Source organism: Palaemon carinicauda, chromosome 21 (genome assembly GCF_036898095.1).
Source record: "Palaemon carinicauda isolate YSFRI2023 chromosome 21, ASM3689809v2, whole genome shotgun sequence".
Classification (NCBI taxonomy): domain Eukaryota; kingdom Metazoa; phylum Arthropoda; class Malacostraca; order Decapoda; family Palaemonidae; genus Palaemon; species Palaemon carinicauda.
In genome coordinates this window covers 92,469,882-92,490,186 of record NC_090745.1, presented here as the reverse complement: position 1 = coordinate 92,490,186, position 20,305 = coordinate 92,469,882, and the positions used below count along the sequence as shown (strand labels likewise).

Here is a 20,305-nt window from a genome sequence, read left to right as displayed (position 1 = left end):
CCAGAAAATACAGCATCTCCAAAACCAGTAGAGTTAACAATAGCCCTTTATAAAGACAGTACGTATATAATGGTCGCAAGGGATACGAAAAACATTTGCTTTTACAAAAGCATTGCATTAAATTCCTAGCTACGAGATGTATTTTCCCCTTAAAAATATGAATCATGAGAATATGAACAGTACAATACATAACTTGGTGAAGAATGAAAAAGCCACATCTGGGAGACGTTATCTTGATTCACGCTACTTGGATGACAATTAGAGAGACATAATAATTTTCATGTGCCTTTTGTAAACTGTAAGAGGGCAGAGAAATGCAAAAAAGAAAAAAATAAAAAAAAAAAAACGAATAACAAGTACAACAGAAGTAACACATACTTTATGATTATCATCAGCTAAAGAGTTCTTATTATTGGGCACAGTCTATCACATGGACTAAACATCTGCTCCTTATATATCTCTCAAAGGATTACATTTTCATAATTAATGAATATATCCCGCTATGATGCAATCATTATTATTACTCTACAAATATCAGATCAGAGAAATTAATCTACAAATGTAAAAATATTAAGAAAAAAAATTTAGTTTGTTCATATTCCAACACTGATAACGAATTTCCTTTTTATTTAAAAAGCTATATCATAGACGGCAGTGATGAATGATGCAAAGGAAATTGATAGCAATTACCAAGATTTATAGCTTTCTTGATAAGCAGGTGGGTGAAGGAACAGCAAAGCAGAATGGCTGAGCACCAGCAAACAATGCAAGAATTTATATAAAGACCACGGCGTGAAAAACAGAGGCTCCTTAAGCCACCGATGCCGAAGAGAAGGGGAGGGGAAGGGGGTAGGGGAAAGATAACAAACAAGCTTTTTTGAGATTAAAAGAATAAAAGAATAGATGAATAAATAAAAATCCGTAACAATCGAAAAGTAATGAACCCTGTGTGCCTTGGCTTCGACGTCGTTTCTTTCTGTGGTGTTCAATCAAACTAAATTATCGGGAACCACGTCCACAAACCGCACATTAAGTCTAAAATTGAAAGGACTTATTACATTTAATCGATGAAGAGAGAGAGAGAGAGAGAGAGAGAGAGAGAGAGAGAGAGAGAGAGAGGCTGGGCGGGCGACCAAAGATGCATTAATGTCCTTATTGCATGTAAGGCCGAAAGGGGAAAAAAAATCTAATAAAGATTCTCTGGTATATAGTCCTACCAAGCAAAACAAGCAAAAGAAAAATCTTTACTGAGGCAGTAAATAGAATTTATATAATCCAACACTTGGATAAAAATTAAACAGATTAATATATATATAGTAAATAGACGACACATAAACCAATATTTTACGAATAAAACAAGCATATTGAAAACATACTAAATTGGATAATTCAACTTATAGCAACTACAGGGTTATATCTATAAAAAATTTTACCAGTGTCATCAATTTTTATTAAATGGAACTGTGGTATATAAGTGCGAAATGAAAATACATTTGATCCCATCATTGTTATTGGAATAAACAAAATAATATAGATAATCAAATAGATAGTTCACGCCAAAGGTTCCAAACGGAACATATTATTCATTAAAAAATTTAAAATGAATTGTCAGTATGTGATTAGACCCATTCTTTACTAGTAATAACTATAACACAAATAAATTATATTTATTTACGAAATAAATAGCTGTATATATAAAACAGAGAACAATTAATTTTTTATTCGCATTGAATATATGTTCAAGCTAGAACACGTACCTAGAAGACTGATCCTAATTGATAGAATGGTTCCTTACTCTAACATAAATACTTCGTTTAGTGTAATGTAGATTTCTTTAGCAATTTTCTAAATATTTCACTGATAATAGGCGTCGAAACACCGTAGAGTTTATTATCATATCTCTCCGTCGTATCATTTTTTTCTTTTTATTCTACTGAATTGAATGTAAATGCAAACAAAAATGAAACCCTGCAATTTTAGATCCCAAGCGAGCACTAAGGAAATCAATATCAATGCACTATCATTATTAAAATATCGTTGGAAAGATCAAAACAATCAATAGTGTGAAAAAGACTTGTAACCTTTATACCTATTTTCATCAAGGTCAGCTGTGTGAATGTATCCATCAGACAATGGTACGATAATCCTATTTAACCGTTTGAAAACATTTTGAACCTTTTGCTAAAAGAAAAAATGAGGAAATGGATTATTATAAAAAAAAAAAAAACATGTGAGTTATGATTCTAAAACTGAAAACTAGTCAGATATTCGGAAAATGTAAATACATTTTTCATTACATGAGTCAATATCTTCTTATAATCATGACTCGGTAAGGCGGATACTGAACAGGAAATTCTCATCGATGATTTGCAAATTATTATAATGTTCTGTTTCTTCGTATTATTTTGGAATAAAAAAGTTTACAATGATTTTCATTGTCAATATATATTCGTTTGTGCATTTTTGCTCGGTTATGTCCGAATAGGAAGAGTAAAGAGTTTACCTACATGCAAGTCATTCCGTTCACCTGACCTCATAAAAGCCAGTCTTCTAATAATAGCACTAAGTACTTTGAAATCACAACCACTAATGCCTTCGAACATCTGTAGACGAACACATGTTTTGTTTTAAAAATTACATGCAGAATTAAAACAAATATTTTCATCAGAATAACAATAAAAACAATGTTCACCATTGCTGAAGGAAAAACTACTGAATTGAGAAAAAAATTAAATGAAGCAATAATAACAGAAGTACAACTACATGTTAAAGTTAAGGACAACCACAAAAAGAACTATAAGTTATATGAGAAAGAAAAACAGTAAGAGATCAAAGAATGTTGCATCCTCAACTTTAATGCGTTTCTTTATTTTTTTACTCCCTTCTCTTCAGTTTTCGTGTCCCTAATAATTTTTCCACTCTCTCTCTCTCTCTCTCTCTCTCCTCTCTCTCTCTCTCTCTCTCTCTCTCTCTCTCTCTCTAATAAATTATAAGGCGGCACACAGATAACTGACTCATTTTAGGTAGGCCATATATTTGAAATATAAAATAAAGCAATGAATACCCGAACATTCAAATGTAAACAATAGATTAAAAGGTATCAAATTTCAACTTTCACGAATTCAAATTTAGGTGTAGTGAGCTCTTTTATAAGAACAAAATCATCGACGATCAGAATTTGGAAGATAATATATGAATAATGAGACGGCCATATATTTTCAAAGAGTCGTATAAATCCTCTTTTCTTGTAAGTTCTACATGTCATGGTAACCATAATACGGGTTTTCACCCTATTAGTGCCAGGACACTGCAAGTTATATGCAGTGCCAACACCCTAGCTCAAATCATACCCACTAAAATAAGTGTCTCTTTTCTAAGTGCACACTCTCGACTCGACGCACACACACTCTCTCTCTCTCTCTCTCTCTCTCTCTCTCTCTCTCTCTCTCTCAAGAAAAATATCAATATCAATATATCCTCCGACGAAAAAAATTATCCTTCACTTGTGCCCCTCCTGTTTTCATGGTGCAAAACCCCCATGCCATTTGGAGTTTGGTTACGATACATTGTGTGTACACAAGGAGAGGGAATATAGGTAGCAAAGACACTAGTTAATTGGCTTGTTCGAACACACGTTAGGTCATGGGAAAAAGGGATAAAGGGGATGGGGCTACGGGGAGAGGAAAGGGTGTCAGTAGCTCCAAGGGGTAAGAGAGAAAGGAAGATAGCAAAAGGCAATAAATGACAGGAGAAAAACAAGAGAGGTGAGAAAGGGGCACACCAAGGAAGATGACGCAAGGGTATGTAGGAAGGGGAGATGGTTAGTGGAGTAGGGTGGGGGTTATCTAGAGGCAAAGGCAGGGGAGAGAAGGCATATCTATATTGATGGGGTCCCCAAACTGGTTGGCATATATGCATGGAGGCAATGTCTAACTGGATGGTATATATGCGAGAAAAACAAGGTGACATACGGAGATCGTAAAGCCATTGTTTATACGTTGTGAAGGGGGACCACGTGAAGTCTTGGTTGTTGGGAGCCATTTTTATTTTTACTTTTTTTTTCCATATGTCCCTTTTATTGGCTATAAAACAAATTTTCCCAATTCACTTAGCGGGGTAACGAAAGAGGAGAAAAGGCTAATAAATTAGGCAAAGGTTTTCTATTACAAAGAGAGACAATCACATTTAAGAAAAAGTGAGTTACTCGATTATAAAAAGTACCTTACAGAAACCCTAATATTTCACGAATAAGAGGAAGAAAGCTATCGAGGCGAAAGGGAAGCGGAAGGAAAATAAGTGAGGCATGGAAGCAGGCTACGCAAAGGTGGATATGAGGAAAAGGGGAGGAAAAGTTACAGGTTGTATACCTAGGAGGGTACTGTATACTGCAGGGAATGCAGAGGGAAAAAATAGAGACGCTTTTACATAGGCACACGCGATCATGTATTTATAGAGAGAGAGAGAGAGAGAGAGAGAGAGAGAGAGAGAGAGAGAGAGAGAGAAGGTTTGATAACATATTTTATACTAGACAAATCGCTTCTGAAACTTTCAGAGTCATGACACGAACGCATCCTTCTTAACTTTCTATCCTGAATATCGAAATGAGATTTTGATATCCTAACGTGAGGAAACGGAGGAGCCCGAGCAGAAGGAGAAAGCAGGTGGACGGATCACTAACGAGGAGTCTTGTTCTAGTGGCCGATTTTCCCCCGAGCTCTGCTTCTGGCGGACTACTTTATGTTTAATCCTTAATTAATCAGAGATTAAGTTGGCTTTTCAGGTAAAGTTATTGGCTATAATTCCAGCTCAAAAGTTATGACACTATAGTTAATGGGGATTATAATTTGCAATTAATAAGATTGGTAACACTAATTATTTGGTGGATCTTTGGTCATATTTCGTCGCTAATTTTGTTGTAAATTTATAAAATTAGTCTGTGTTTAAGGGAAAGCCCATAAAATATTATCAGAAAAAGTTTATTGTTGTTTAGTTGTAAGAACGTTCCATCAAAGTGAACCACGAGGCCCAAATGGAGTTCACTGTCTTCGTCATTCGGAAAAGAGGAAGTAGCCTGACTTGTTTATTTTATCGCCAACACCCACATCCGTTGGCTAATAAATCCCTTCAACGTAATAAGTAATTAGCGACAAAACAAATCCAGTTATAATGACCTGAGTCAGTTTCAAATCCTTGTCCTAAAATGCAGCGATGGAAAAATGTCCGACAATCAATTTACAGCAACAGGAAAGAAAAGGAAAATACTGATATTCAATTTACAGCAACAGAAAAAGACAAGGAAAATACTGATATTCAATTTACAGCCACAGAAAAAAAACAAGGAAAATATTACCATACTTAATTACCAATATGAAAAAAAAAAAAAAAAGTCATAAACACTGAAAAACAGTTATTTACGTGTAAGAAAAAATGTCATTATTGAAAACATTTAATATAGAGTATATATTAATTACCAATTTGAACAAAAACATATAATAATGAACTATAGAATTACTATAAAATAAAGCTATCTAAAGATAGTAAAACAATCCCTACACAATTATTCTGAAATCAAAACAGTGGCGATCAACATCCTAATACCACTTGACGAGAGAAAGAGACGAAGTCCCTGATAAATAGAATAAAAACAGAATGGGTGTTAAGAGGGCCATTCGCTGAAAAGTGCGTGTTGGGCAATAACTAAGATCGTTATAGACCATAAAAAGTAGTTTGGACGTGATTCATGTTTCCCATATTGCCCATAAAACGACAAGCACCGCTGAAGATGATGCCGTGCTTATATCTGACTCTATCCTTCACTTTCGGTATTTACATTTCTATTACTGCAAATTTAAGCTATGCGTGACTCTGGTCTTGTTAGAGGTAGGATTTTCATAACGATTATCATTGTAATTTGTTTCATAATTTTGATATTAGATTCTTTGCTGAAGTGGCTAACATCAATAAAGGGAAAATAAAAGATAAACTATTCCTCTGAACTGGAAGGGGATGGAATAAGGGTGTACGAAAGAGATACTGCCACAGTACATGAAACACGAATAATCAGCTATAAGTGTTATTTGAAAAAAAAATAAATAAAAGGAATATTTCTTTTATTTAATGTTGAAATTCGAATACATCAATGATATCATGTTACTCAGCTTGGTTAATTCGTTAAAATATCGTTTACATAACTGCATTCATGCTAACATAGCACCAATACATCACCTGGTTTTACCAACGGCAAGTGTATAACATCTGCCTCATTGGACCATTTATCAAACTGGATTTTAAACTATCTCGAAGTAATTTGAGGCTGGAGCTATCTATCCAGCAAGGCCGCTCAAATTTTCCCATATTTATATTACAGCTTCGCGTTGAGGAATTTCCCCGCATTTACTCGGCATCATAATGTTTGCTTTACGAGTACATAAATCTGCATAGATAGATCACCTACCAATAAATATCGGCCACCGACACATATGGACAAATATACGTGAATTTATACACGGCTCCTATTTTTTTTTTCACCCCTGATGTTATAAGCTTAATTCACTTACAATAATCACTTCTTTGCATAGCAAGGAATTACATGACTAGCAGTGTACTATTTTTTTTTTTAGATTGACATAGCAATATTTTCACATATAACTCTCAGCAATTCTTGAAATCCTCCATTGATGCATTCCTAAATTTATGAAGAATAACATTAAAATCAAAGTGAAAGATGATGCATTTAATGAAAAAATCTGTATTAGCATTACAAATGTTTACATTTGTAATGTATTATTTAAATAAAATTGCACACACATATATATATATATTATATATATATATATCTATATATATACACAGTATGTGTGTATATATACAAACGCGCTAAGGTCATGGTTCACAAGCAAGCTTAATAGTTAAAAATACGAGTAGGACTTCTGTGCGCTGGGCCTGATCTAGATAAAGCCACGTATGTATCGGCTGCGTAAGCGAATGCCTCGTAACATTTTCCAACTTATAATATTTTTATGGTCTAATGACTGGCTTAGTGTTTTTATTGCCTAATATCACATCCCGTAATCACTAGCTCTCCTCTGCCCGTAACAACTTGAGCCGCTACTTTTTTTCCCCAAAGATTCTTTACTTTAATATCATTGTAATTATTTTATCAGGGACGATTTCATTAATGTTTTTGGTTTCGTAATTATTAACGCTTTGAATTCTTTATTTACTTAACGGTTTTAGTACACCATTTCTTTTGATAAAGTGTACTATTCTTTAGCATTATTACTTACTTAGAACAGCCAAACGTACCTCACATGGAAGCTTGTTATTAATTGTGAATGTTTATTAAGGCTTCATGGTGTTTACCACTTAGTTTCATTGCACAGTAGACATAAAATAGAGATAACGTAATCATAATTGGGAGTATTTTTGTAGATAACTATTTTACTAAAGTTATATAATTTTGTTTATCTCAGGCACGCAATTTGGATGGAATTTTTAATGCTCTCTCTCTCTCTCTCTCTCTCTCTCTCTCTCTCTCTCTCTCTCTCTCTCTCTTCAAAAAGGTAGTATATCTTTTCGCCCTGCTTTCCTAAATGGCGCTAAGAAAATATGTTTACTTAATCTAAGAAATCTAAAATTCTTCAACTCAACTTTTTTTCGAAATGAGTCTCTAATGAAAAAATTCTCTCAAAAAGACAAACTACTAATACAACAGGCATTAAACTATACAAAATCCAAAATAATCATAACCCTCAGGTTGCATTGGCTTTGTTTTCATGAAAAAAAAAAAGAACTCCATAACCTTCAACGCAAGAGGGTACACTCAGCACACTATTCTGTTTCCTTTTCTCGCTGGGCTATTTTCCTTGTTGGGTCCCTTACGCCTATGGCATCATTCTTTTTCAATTAGGGTTGTAGTTTAGCATATAATAATAATAATAATAATAATAATAATAATAAGATTCCCATTTAGTTATTTGGAGTCTTAGTTTAATCAGACTGTCCCACTATGTGAGCTGAAGACTCAATATCTAAAAGAAGGGTCTTCTCCCAAATGGGAAAATTTCAAAGGGGGATTAATCTACTCTAATGGAAAATCATGAATATGTCCTTCACTTCAACAGAGTTTTTGAAGCTCTTAAACTTGTTCTGAATACGCAAGTCCTAACAGGAGAATAAATATTAAGTTTCCTATTTGTAAAGCTCTAATGAGTAAGAAAATAAAAGATTGGCATTCAAAGACAAAAGCCGCCTAAATATAACCTTCGCCACTTAAACCAACACCAAGAGCACAGTCAAGATCGAGAAAAACACATTATTTGATACATTATTTACATAGATAACTGTCAACATTGCGGTAAATGTTTATACGAGAGCCGTCAATATGCCACTGATTCTTCAATCCAATTAAGAAAAATTAAACGAAAATAATTCAGGAAAAAAAAAGTTGCTGGCATCTACACAAAAGCCCTAGACAATTAAGGAGGCTCATTATAACCAAACAATACATTTCCTATCAGCAGGATGAGGAACCACTGGGCATTCCAACAGTCTTTGCGTCCACCATGTTGGCTCTTACTATTCCCAACGTCCCAACGTACATTCTGTATACAGCACATGCCGACAGGATGCTCTTAAATAAAGACTAAAAATTACTGCTAATAACAATAGCTTATCCCGCAGCCTTCTCAGTCACCTCCTGGGGACTATTTTCAGCTTGCTGAGCGTTGCCTTGTGGTTAACTCTTGCTAAATACTTCCCCTTATGGTCATCTGTTAGATGCATTTGTATGAAAGCTGCGATACTAATAAGATATCCAGACATAGGTATGTTGTAATATTAACAGGGGAGAAATTACTTGAGGGTTATCTCCTGTGGAGTTTGATTGCAGGTTCTGTCTTTAATTGCCAGAAGCGACCAATAAAAGCATGTTCATGAAGGATGATATTTCCGGTTTTATTCTCTTTTTTTTAGCCAACAAATGATGAGAGAAAAAATATACCACAACTGTAGATTTAATAAAAAAAAAAACATAATGAGTATACCTAACACATAAATGATTATATTAATTGGCTTCATAAACATATTGGTGTTTCTACCCTTGCAATGTTGACTTTTAAAGCTGATAATAGTTAATAGTCGCAGCCACAATAAAACTAAGATAATGAAAGCTTTCATCATCAGAAACCTTGCTTATACCATTGCAGGGTCAGGAAAATTAGTATTAGTATTTCAAAAGTAGGCCGTTTCAAATAATTTCAGATGAGAAAAATTAACTGCAAGAGAAGTAAAGATACATTGAGGACGAAATCCAACTTAACAACAAGCCAGCACAATACAAGAACCATCCAACAGAGATATGGAAAGTTAAAGAGACAATAACTTATAAATTGCACATTAATTGACACAAGCAGCTGCATTCCCACTATAGCCAATGCAACTGAGAAAAAAAAATCCCTTTTATAAATGGCAAATTGTGTACATCTTACACAAATAATGTAAAAACCAAGAAATAGAGTAGAGTAGCAACATGACACTCATTAGATACCAGACCTCGTAACAATGAAGGATAACAAAACAATAAGAGCATATCTCAATGAAAGAAAAAAAAACAGAAACTATATCTAAATGAAACCATAATATAATATGAATAGGAAGAAAGTTACTCAAAATGTTTCGAATAAACCTCGGTTTTAAATTATAAACTCGATGGAGCATAATAGAATAGAGTGCGTGTGATTTGGAGGGACGAGGGGGGAGGTGAGGCAAAGGTGGTGAATAAAAGCGAACAGACACTTTGGTGGGATGGGGGGAGGGTTAAGATCACCTGTTCAAAGACCCCACGAGTTGCTCATGATGACCTGGCTATTTGAGTTAACTTACCGGAAATACTTTGCTTTAAAAAGTGGCTAAAATAAAAAAGGCTACGTACGAATATGTTCCATTCCATTCATGGCAAGAACATACTCATACAGCATATATAACTTGTTACTTTATGCATTAACAGTTAACACTAACAATTTTCTCCCCGAAAATAAAATGAGGATGTTTAGAGATTATCAGAAATTTATTCACACATATATATATATATATATATATATATATGTATGTATGTATGTATATATACATATATATATATATATATATATCTATATATATACATATATATATATCTATATATATATACATATATATATATACTGTATATGTATATGTATGTATATATATATATATATATATATATACTGCATATATATATATATATATATATATAAAACACATAGTATTTCAAATGATATTTCTTTTTTCACTGCCATTTCAAAGTACATGAAAATAAGCAAATAGAGCAACAGCAGCAGCAGCATTCCTCAGTAGTGCACAGAGGACCAAAATGATTTGCTTGCAAGTAGCTGCTTAGAAGATGTAAACACTCATTACCGATTTCTCTTTTGTTGCCAAATTATAGATTAGCATCTCATGATAAAGCGGACATCCATTTGCATGTTGTAATTGCTATAATGAGGATGGTTTCGTATCACCTGTTTAATAATTTATTCACCGTAAATTTGCGGGGGAGTTATTAGACCTAAATATATCATACCCTAATGAGACTGCCATTAGTCTGTGCGCGACTATTTTTGCTCGAATTATGGAAGGTATGATTCAGTTGAAACCACGCCTGAGAATTAATCGCATTACTCTACATCACATTTATTAAATATCTTCCATTACGTGCAAATTACGATAACATGGCTCAGTCGCTTTGATTAGTGCCTGTCATTCTTACATATAAAAAAATAAATTCTCACTGTGGCCTGTGTCATGTCATGTCAACCATCAAGGAAATATATTAAATATATTTTTGTTGATATTATCTATGCTAATCTCAACTTGTTATTCAGAAGTTTTTTTTGTTTATATTTTTTATGATTTACATCAAGGGGGGTAAAATATTTCTTTTGTTATTGACATTTGTTTTTATCTAAATATTTATATATATCTATATATATATATATATATATATATATATAGTATATATATACATATATATATATATATATATATATATATATATATATACATATATATATATATATATATATATACATATATATATATATATATATAGAGAGAGAGAGAGAGAGAGAGAGAGAGAGAGAGAGAGAGAGAGAGAGAGAGAGAGAGAGAGAGAGAGAGAGAGAGAGAGGGGTTATTTCCTGTGCTAAAGTGCCATGCATGAGGGTAAGGCGTGATGCGTGTCGTTGCAGAAGGGTAAGCCGGGAATTACCTCAAAGACCCAATAAGAATGGAGGAGAGGGGTTGGGGGGGGGGGGGTATAAGGAAGACTTCACAATAAGTGTACATTAGTTATCTAATTGTCTCAGCTTATTGGTTCCCTCCGGCTAAAACGGGCATTGGGGTTGGGTACAAGCCAAAAGGTATTCCTGGCTAGATTTATAGCATTTAGTAAATGAGAGAGAGAGAGAGAGAGAGAGAGAGAGAGAGAGAGAGAGAGAGAGAGAGATAACTTTCATCGTCTCAGAATACCTGGTTGCCCAATTGGTTTCTGGGCTGGTACTTCTTTACATGGTGAGGAGAGGATGAAAGGTCTCCAATTAAAACAATTACTTGCTTTTCACATACCAACCGCAAAGAAACGACTCACTGGACTCCAAGTAAACCATAAATCAATAATACTTCTTCATCAACCTATATATAATGAATAAAGTATTTATATGTTCATTATGTGTAAGCAACGAAAAATTCATGTGGTTGTTCTCAGATCAGAATGTAACACGGGAAGGTATGCAAATAAACAAACGTCTAAGTTATCCCAGTAGAACACCAAAAGAGGTATTATATATTAAACTGAACATAAATCGGTATCATTATTATTAACATAACTAGGTAAACTACTATTCTATCTCATTTCTCTTCCTCTTGTTTTGTTAGTTTTTTATAGTTTATATAGGAAATATTCATTTTAATGTTACTGTTCTTAAAATATGTTATTTTTCCTTGTTTCCTTTCCTAAATGGGCTATTTTCCCTGTTGGAGCCCATGGGCTTATAGCATCCGGCTTTTCCAAATAGGTTTGTAGCTTAGCAAATAATAATAATAATGATAATAATAGTAATAATAACCCTAGTTGGAATAGCAGGATACTATAAGCCCAAGGGCTCCAACAGAGAAAAATAGCCCCGTAAGGAAATGAAATAAGAAAATAAATAAACCACAAAATAAATAATGAATATAAAACATCTTAAGATCAGTAACCATAACGGATCTAATATGAGCAAATAAGGACAAATGAAGACACATGCTAATGAAATACAAAAAGGCATCGTGAAGTAAGATCCAACCTCTGGAAGGTTATAGTCCCCCATACAACCAAAGCAGGGCTGTGTTCATCTCGGGGAAGGTTCCTACAGGAAACCGACCTATTAAATTGTGAGCACAATAAATTCGGTTTTAATCTCACTCTTAATAGGGTTTGGGGAGGAAACTTTATGTGGGGTGGGGCTTGCCTGATAAAAAAAATACAGTTACTGGTACGAAATGGAGTTCTTGTTACCCAACTTTCAATTAAAAGATTATAACTGTATAATTTACTTTCATCATGCTTGTGAATATAATTTTAAAAGTAGAAATAAATACAATTAAACATAATGGGATTTTTAAGCATCATTCGAAATATTTGGCAATTATATAATTAATAAAAGCATAGGCTCAATCTCTGCAAAAGGGTCGATGTACTTATCATAAATTTCCCCTTTGGGTTTAAGTTATGTCCAAGGAAGAGGGAATTCGATGTCAGAATTATACGCAACTTGATATTTGAAAGTACACAAGTGCTATCTTATTTGATAAGTGTAATTTAGGTCATGTAGCTCACCGCTAGGGCCGGGGAGATCAGTCACACATTACAAGTGAAAGTTAAGGCTGTCTCCCTTATGGTATTGATATTAGGAACCCAAGTATTACACACACACACACACACACACACACATATACACACACACATATATATATATATATATATATATATATATATATATATATATATATATATATATATATATATATATATATATAAATATATGTGTGTGTGTATAAGTGTATATATATATATATATATATATATATATATATATATATATATATATATATGAAGTATAAAAAATATAGTTTACTCTAACTTTGTAAATAAGTTCTCAAACACAAAATAGGAATTTAGAGGTACTCAACAGCTAAATCAAATGGAGCGATGCTAAGATATCTGCATGTAGCATGTATGAACAGTTCCAAGAACAAATGAGCAGTTTTCTTGTAACATTCAGGTACAAAGTGAAGAGCAATTTTTCAGACTTGTGTACTCTATTATTAAATACCATCTCCTTCGCTTTCTTAAAGTGATTGTGAACTCTTATGGAGTGAAGATATTTCCGCTCGTTATTTTCTCCGTAGCGTTCCCTGGGTACGAGTTATTGTTCTCCGTATTATCCATCATTTTGGTATTCTCGAGGGCACGTTTGTCTGTTAACACAGATAAAGAATAAAACGGGGGGGGGGGGGGCAAGGGTTGAATAGAGGTTTATCCATTTCAATGGGGAACATGAACTTCGTTGTCTGGTTTTCAGTCGAATATCTTTACTTCTGTATCCTTATATCTGTATGAATAGCTACACAAGCGTACACATAAACAAACGCACACGGGTAAATATATAGTCTGAGGAAAAAGGGCAGTCAGCATGAAGGAGCTATAGGCCATTAAAATTATACAGTGTAGTACATTAAGCAGCCATCATGATTTTCATTCTAAATGTTGCACGAGTTTACACAGATCAGCGAGAAAGCTGCCAAGTTCTTGCAACCCAAATCTCTCTCTCTCTCTCTCTCTCTCTCTCTCTCTCTCTCTCTCTCTCTTCTTTTAGTAAGTTTCACTCTAACTGAATACTCAAAATCGAAAAGGGTGCAATTTCTTTTGATTGAAATAATTTGGGATGAGAAACTTTGTTGTTTTAAGCAAAGCCAGTGGCATTTGACACTACTGTATATACTTCATAGTACAGTTTTATCTTATGGAAAATTACATGATACATTTTATTCCTATAGGAATAACATATTAACTAACATCCAGATTACTAAGCATCGCATTCAGTCAATCAATACGGAATCGCATTCTTGATGAAAGTTATTCCATAACTAATAAAACAACAGATTAAAACATATATCAATCTAGTGTAACTAAGGAGCCTTATGTTTCCGTAGTTTTTGAAAATGTCTCTATGTTTATTATATAAAGCTGTGCCAAGCAATATTTCAACGAATGAAAATATCTAAAAAAACATATCATTCATACACTGCAACTTAAAAGCAATAACAACTACAGCAATAATAAAAACAGAGGATATCATATCACCAAACTATCTAATACATACTCGCAATTGTTCTTAGGGAAAAAATACCATAAACAACATGAAAACAGAAAAAAAGAAAGTCGTCAGGAATATACTGCTCGAAGCTGGATGTAACTGTGAACAAAGGGGAATGGAGGTTGGGGGGATGGAGGTGCAAACCGCCAGTCCCCCATCTCTGCCCTCATCCCACCCGATGCTTGTTCATTAGGAACTTCAATCCCTCTTTCAACATAGGATTTTGGTCATTTTTGAATATCCTGGCGCAGGCAGGCGGGCTTCGGCTCAATAGAGTGCTGTACCACAATGCTGCTGACAACATAATCAAGTATAATAGTGATCCAGGCACGAATTTCCTATGTCTCAGCTCGTGGCAACATTATCTGTTCAGTTCCTTCGCTTATAACTCCACTAAAATAAGGTTAGAAAACGAAATGTTACTTCTCAGTTGGGAAGCTTTCTCCTGAACAGCATTAGATGTGGTATCAGGATGCCCATCATATTTAGCAACAGGAAAGTGGGCGTAAGAACCAAAGTGGCAATATAAGAAACGCGTTGAATACCACTGAAAATTTTTGTTCCAGCCCCAGAGTGGGTTCGCAAGGTCATAAACATTAAGAAGGATCGGGGCAGGATAGACATAATCATCACTATTCGTTAAGGTTGGGTAACACGTGTATTGATAGTCGTATAAGCACCCTTAATACATTCATCTTCAAGCATCTCATCATCTGAACGCAATCCCCCACCAAACACGCCCCCTTCCCCTCTCTCCCTCATTCAGCTTTAGCGACGCAGCCGCCGATTCTGAGAGCTATAGTGAAGTTTCTTGTCTGAACGGAAAAATTAATGACTCAAAAACAATAGAAATAAGATGTCAGTTCGATAGAACTGAAACTCGGTCAACCTGCTGAACAGAGGATAAACAGTCACGTGACTTGCAACCCGAGTTATCTTCTTAAACAAAAAAAGTTTATCAAGTCTAATGAGAGCAAAGAAATATCCATAATAGTATCGAGAATGATTATCATAATTAGAACGAAAGATAATATAAATTTATATCATACGTTATTTACTAAGGGGAGTCAAATAAGCAATCCAAGGTATCAAGTGTGGGGTTTCATGAAAGACTAAATAAATTCATTTTAGAATTGTTCTCTCTCTCTCTCTCTCTCTCTCTCTCTCTCTCTCTCTCTCTCTCTCTCTCTCTCTCTCTCTCTCTCATTGAAAATTATATATAGGATACTAAAGTGAATTACTCATGAGAAAGTTTCTGGCAGATTAATCTTTATAAAATCATTTCCGTTCCATTTATTTTTGACAGAAATGTTTGACCATAAAGCAGTTCTATGGCATTTATGCAAAATACTTACGAAATATTAATTATTTCATGAAAAAAGGAAAAACTCAATAATGGCTAAGTTCCTCGTGGTGAATAAAATGATCTCAATTTGTATAAAAAAAAAGTATTTAAGACATGTGCAAACAACTCGCTAAGATGTCGCCTGGATTTGCTGCTTCTTTTCTCTTCTCCATGAAATTTGTTCACTAGAATCTAAGCTGATGTGTAGCTAAATTCATAAACTTTATCCTATTTCGATTTTAGTAAAAATAAAAATAATCTGGTTTGACCGTAATTGCATCTATATTTACTTTATCACATTGTGTCCTCAAATTTGTTTCACCCAAAGAAATTTCTAGTAACTACACCGGTCTCATCTGATGATAACACTATTGATTAAATTAAATCTTAATAACTAATTCCAGTTTGAACAAAAATCCCTCCTTCATGTTTGATTGCAATGACCTTGCGTAGCTTCTGATTTCAATAAAGTTTTCAAAGAGAAAGTCTCCTTTAATCTTTAACAGCAGTTTTGAATAGAATATTTCAATTCTTCTTTTCCACTGTAACAACAAACTTCTCTTAGATAGCCTATTGAGTCTATTTACTTCCATTAAAAAGTACTGCAACACATCGCTTATCTTCATTACAGTTTAAATTTTTAAGGAATGTCCCAAGTCAAGGCAAAAATATAATAATGAATCAATGACATTAGCTCCATTATAATTCAGATTCAAAATTCGGCTAAATAAGAGAAAAATAGATACCTGTGATTCATGGTCTATGATGACTTCCGCATTATAAACACAATAATAATAATAAGGCCGTTCGATTTAATCGCCGTGATCGCATAGGGCCGCACCCCCACCCCCCAAAAATTTAATCGCTGTCAAAGAATTTAAAATTGCCTTTAAATTATCAAAGCTTACTAGAAACACTTTACTATCCTGAAAGACATAAACATATTCCCTTTTCAACACTGAAAGAAAATGGTTTCAGATAAGAACAAAGTTACAAAACCCTGTTCATACAGCCTGGCATGGTGTCGAGAACAAGACTAATGTTATAAGGCGTAACATTTGTTACAATGCAATATTACCTTTGGCTGTGTTTTCAAAGAGGGACATAGTTTTCCTTGACTACAGCCTTTTGGCACTCGAAAATAATAAACCCGGTCAGAGAACACAGAAAGTGACTCAAAGATCCTAACTTTAGATTGTTTACTTTTCTCAAGAGAAATGCAATAAAGCTCCACGAAAATTAATTAGGTATACAAAGATACTTCACATTATAGAAAATATTAAAATTCTGGATATATATATATATATATATATATATATATATGGGTGTGTATGAATAAACATAAATTTTTATGCTGGATCAAAGATTATCTTCAAAATCATAAACATAATACCTTCTTTCCTATTATCTTTATTATCCCTTTAACGATGTATGAAGTCTGATAAAATTTTACTCCTTCTGACTGAACACAACTAAAATCATACCCTCAGGATGGGATTCCAAACCACCCGGCCCTTCACTAAATGTTGTTCAGAAAGTTGTACTGCAACTCATCATGTTTCTGAAACTATGTTCATATAAAAAAGGGGGACTGAGGCCTCACAGCCTAACTGCATAACTCAACCACCACATCCAGTTTCGCTGACAGTCTTTTCAACACTATTCACTCTCTCTCTCTCTCTCTCTCTCTCTCTCTCTCTCTCTCTCTCTCTCTCTCTCTCAAACGAGTTGTTTGCGTCCTCAATGACCTGGTCTCCTTTCATTTTTTTTCTCTTGGAAATATTATCAGACCTAATGAGGTTCTTCCATGATTTGCTTTATACATTCCATGACTCTTCTTGTTTATCCTCCAATTCAAACATCACAACTTTTTCATTCTATTTTGGGTCTTCCTTTTTTTTTTATTCTGTTTATACCTGACCTCCCCAGGCCACGAAGGTTATATTACCTGCCATAATGAGACCTGCTAACCGCACAGTGACACTCTCCATGTTCATTGTGAGAATGAGTCTGACTTGAGAATCATATTTTTTTGTTTTCTTATTTATAACTCCAAACGTTTGCCCATGATTTACCAGAACCGGAATACCTTCTTTTTTACGGAAACGCTTCACGCAAAGAGCAACAATTCTTGTAAAAACGAGATTTGCATAAAGTATTTTATGTTATCTGACGGATCTACCAAAGTTCCTTCCCCTTTCCTGGCATTTTCTTTCCTTAGACTTTACCCAGATGTAGGGTCAGATGAGATCCCCAATCTCGTAATTGCCATTGTGGTATTTTCCCCTGTATGTTATCACAACTTTAATTTGTTTACTCAATGTGAGCAAAACCAATGCAATATTCTTCGCAGCTCAGTTTTCGCTATTGTTTACTAGTTCTATTAGAATAAGGCTAAATCCATGACTGACATTTAAAGCGCTGCAATAGAACGCTTACGGTTGATGCTTCCAACAAAGCACATAAGTTTGCGATTTAAATTAAATAAATGTGTCTCATTTGCCAAAGTTTTTGTTAAAGAGAAAAATTTACATTCATCCGATTACACAACAGATTTAAGCGTTACAGCATAATGGAAATAAAGAATATAGCTATCTAGTACACGTAAACAAACACACACACACACACACACACACACACACACACAAAGCATGCAAATGAATCCTAATGTTCACGCGAGTAACGTTTCCATTGAGTTCTTTGAGACATCTAAGTATTCCATCACTATGGGCGTTTTCTTACCAGTAGCCATTCAAAGAAGCGTATCCGCTTCAGCTACCATAAACACACACAATATTCTAAATACCTAAACAACTGAACAAATAAAATATATGTATTATTCGTAATTATGTAACTCCAAAATTAATTAAAGCCATTCAAAATTTATTTTCTTATACAAATAATGTACTAGAGAAAGGACAGGAGTAGGGTGAAAAAGGTTTAAAGAAAAAAAATAAATTACCAACATAAATAGCCAACATATGCCAAAGCACATTAAACCTCAATATTATTATTTATGGCTGAATCAGAGAGAGTTTCTAAGGATGACAAGAACACTAATTTATCAAAAAGAGGTAATCTTAATGACACATATTCTGGAACAACTACCAGAGACTTGACTATATTAACCTGAAACCGGCGGTATTAGGTTCAATAAATATCAGTGTTATAAATCGTCTGGAAAAAAAAAAAAAAAACAGTAAACCACATCGCTAATTCAAAGTCACAACATTATGAGAGATGCATTGTAGAGTAAGTAAAAATTAATGACTTCAGATGCATACTTCAGGAAACTTAAGTTTCATTATACTATAGACTAAATTTATTGATATATTGGTAACCCACGTATATATGAATAATAAAGAAATTCAATTATAAAAATTGACTCACCCGCAGAATGTTTTGTATTTCTTGACAAAAATTCATGTATGCAAAATCCTGAATCATCTCATATATATATATATATATATATATGTATATATATATATATATATACACACATATATATTTTCATTTTATATATATATATATATTAAATTTATATATACATATATATATATATATATATATATATATATATATATATATATATATTAAATTATATATATATATATATATATATATATAAAGGGATAAAAAAATTTAGGTTTAAAATTTCCCTTCGATTTATAAGACGAATAAACTGGCCTCACAGTCATAAAACTTTTATAGCAACCCTCGAAGGCATCAGAGTACCTGACAATACAGGATATAAAATACATAAACAAAAACTCAGAAACGATAAACAGGGCAACAATCTGAGAGAAGACCCTTACAGTCCAATGACTCCCAAGTGTCACCTTACGAAGGAGTCGAAGAGACACCTTCGTAAATGGGTTATTTCAAAATGATCGCTCCTTGATTCCTCGGTTCGTCTCCCACAATCCATGATGACGACGCCGTCTACGATGATGATAATGATGATGGTAATAATATAGATGGCGACATATTCCATTATCACTTCCTCCCAGGCCTCTGCTGAAACAACAATCCATCCTAACATAACCTCTACTTAAAATGACATAGTGTAAAATGGAGGCCGACAGAAAAGCTACGCACTTAAAGCTCGGCGCTGTTGGTTACATATAAATAAACTCGGATAATGTTAGGTTTGGGGAAAACAGTCATCCCATCTCATCATTTTTCATTACATGATGTCATCATTGTTTTGAACTACAAACAAAATTCCTTTTATTCCCTTTGATAACATATGCAAGTATGTTCACAAACTTTATATATACATATTATACACACACACACACACACACACACACACACATATATATATATATATATATATATATATATATATATATATATATATATATATATATATATTGTGACAGAGGGTTGGTACGGTGGTTGTCGTGATATAATGGTTCAATTCTCAAGCTGTAATTTTGCCCAAGGGTTCCTGTTTATAAAGTCAGGAAAAAATGACGTAGGGACAGCACCCTCACTCCTAAAAACTTGTTGGGATGCCAAA

At 33.8% G+C, this 20,305-nt stretch overlaps 1 protein-coding gene across 1 annotated transcript in view; it reads left to right on the top strand.

The window, feature by feature from the left end:
- LOC137615037 (homeobox protein abdominal-A homolog) overlaps positions 1–20,305 on the top strand; it is a 50,005-nt gene that overhangs the window by 9,463 nt on the left and 20,237 nt on the right. The window lies entirely within an intron of this gene.